This window comes from Triticum aestivum, chromosome 3B, assembly GCF_018294505.1.
Source record: "Triticum aestivum cultivar Chinese Spring chromosome 3B, IWGSC CS RefSeq v2.1, whole genome shotgun sequence".
Lineage (NCBI taxonomy): Eukaryota > Viridiplantae > Streptophyta > Magnoliopsida > Poales > Poaceae > Triticum > Triticum aestivum.
In genome coordinates this window covers 816,621,256-816,624,040 of record NC_057801.1, presented here as the reverse complement: position 1 = coordinate 816,624,040, position 2,785 = coordinate 816,621,256, and positions in this window count along the sequence as shown.

Here is a 2,785-nt window from a genome sequence, read left to right as displayed (position 1 = left end):
GACACCCAGGACGCACCAGACTATATTTCAGTAATTCTCATGAATCATAGGAACATTTTTTGTTAAATAAAATGTGCTTTTTTCTATATTCGTAGGACCTTACAAGGGTGCGTTAGTTTAGTTTGAAGAGAGATGGCAACGATTAATGATTCAAACACGTCTAGACCGTATGGCACAGAAACTCTGCAATGCTATACATTTTCCATAGAAACATATGGTACTGTACATCTATAAGAATAATAGTATTTATTAATTTTGTGGCTGAAAATTAATTAGGGCATATATGTAGTTATGTAGGCAAATAAAGATGAACCGCGACGAGTAAATCGGAACGGATGGAGTACCTCCTATCGATCTCCCCCCAGGGTTCTCCTCTCCGGCGGAAGCAACAAGCATCGATCAACGTCGATCCACATCAAGGGCACGGACCTGTTTTGCTTATGTATACTATACGAAGTGTGTATAATCTCTAGACTCTAGCTAGCTAGAGTCATACTGTCAAGTGTGTCAAGGTAGGATTACATTGGATGGTTGCCTAATAGAATTCCTTGCTCATCTTGGTTTGATCTTCGCAATGATACAAATTGGTCTTGTTTTTTCTTGCGGAAGAAACGAGTATTTGCTATATTTCTATGTACTCCCTCCGTCCGTAAATACTTGTCGGAGGAATGAATGTATCTAGATGTATTTTAGTTTTAGATGCGTCCATTTATATCAATTTCTGCAACAAGTATTTCCGGACGGAGGAAGAATTTGTCCACCTTTCCGGCTAGCTAGATTTCTCTTGGTACTACTGCCGCCTGTTGGATTTGCTGATCGTTTCTGTGCACAGTTCTAACAACTAGTGATGTGTTTGGCTTTTTTTGCCCAATTTTAGAACAATGTACATTTTCGTCAAGAACCCCGCCCATAAGATGATCCGCCTCAGGATCAACCCATTAAATACCTTGGGTTCTATCAAGGCAATGATCCAGGAACGACACTTCCTAGTCTCCAACGGGGTGCAGCTAGACAACAACCGTAGGCTCTCTGATTACAACATCTAGCATGAATCCTCCCGTGCATTCCCAGAGGAGACATGATGCAGATCCATGTGGAGAACCTAAACGGAAAAACCATCTCTCTCGAGGTTGGGAGCTCGGAATCGGATACCATCGAGAGTGTCATGGTGAAGCTATACGAGATGAACTTCGCCCCTTACCGAGACAGCAGCACCTCATCTTTGTAGGGAAGCTGCTGGAGATGTGGCAAACCCTGGCAGACTACAACATTCATAGTGAGTCTACCCTTTATTAGTGCCCTGCCATTGTGGTTGTTGAGATACATGGCCTGCTATTGAGCAACCAGTTTTTACTTGGCTGCACTCTTAAGTTCCAGTAGTGGTGTGCTATCAGTTAACCAATCATTCTTGAACCAGCATCGCTCCATTCTTGTTCCCTTCCAGCAGTGGCGGTGTTGAGTAGGGTTTTTTACCTATCAATAGGCAAAAAAAAAAAAAAAAACGGGTTAAGAGTGCATCGGTATGGACATCAGTTGATTGAGAAATACAGTCTGCAGCTGCAATGGACTCGTTTCTTTCCTTCCCTGCACATACTGTAGTCAGGCAAAAGCCGAACACCCTGACATGATTGCAAGTTTTTTACATAGAAGATTGTTATTGCGTCCTGTGTACCATATCAAGGTTCACATCCAAGTCAGAATTGGGTTTGGAAATCAGAGGTGGAACCAAGTCTCTTCAATAATTCTTGTAACATTTTCTTTGGCAAAACCTTATCAGAGGGCTAGGAGCTCCCATCTTTGCATTCAGAAGAGAAGAAAACGTAGATCGACCGGGAAAACGGAGCATTGACGACACACACGGCAGCAAGGCTTGCTAAACCAGATCTAGGACGCCATCAGACAAGCAACACGACTACCGGAGTCCCCGATGACCGCCATCTCCTCGCCGTGCAGTTCCATCGCCGAAGCAGCCTATCCGCCATCAATAAATAGTACCTCAGTGACTGAATGCATACTGCACCTCGGTGACCACGCCCAGGGCAGGTTGATTGAATGCCCCCTATCAACCCTCGGTTCCTTAGTGATTGAATGCATACTACACCGCGGTGACCACGCTTCGTTTATGGACCAGTTCCCATACAGAACCAGCAGGTTCAGGGACACAAACAGCCCAGGTTAAGGGAAACCTGACTCAAGACAATACAGAAAACCAGCGCATGCATGCAGCAGAACCAAAATGGCGGCCAGGAAGGCCGATCAGCCCACCCAGAAGCTACGCCTGACCAACGGCCGAATGTAGCACTCGAGACGAAACCAACTGGTGGCCTCTGCATTTCTGCAAGAAGACGGTCGACCTGCAAGTTACATCAGCAGGCTGTCAGAGAAGCTTGGCTTCTAAATCTAAAACTCAAACAAGCAATAGTGTGCCACATATCATCGCACAGATAAAGCGCCGGGCGCAAATCCAAATAACAGGACAGGAGAAAAAAACACGATCAGCACTCTCCTTAAGCACACAAAAAGGAAAAGACCGTTCAAATGGGCCATTATGTTTATCTTTTCTGAAGTTGTTCCCTCATAGGAGGAACTCTGTCCTGAATAACTTGCCAGGAGAACAACTCTGTTCTTCAGAGGAATCTGAAGCCCTCAAAAAAATTTCACAGGAGTATCTTAGCCGTGTATAACACTCACATGAAGGTTAAAGCTCGATAAATATCTTAGCTGTGAATAGGGGTGATGTAGCAAACAGCAGACATAATCATCCTGCTCAGTAAGGTACTAAGGT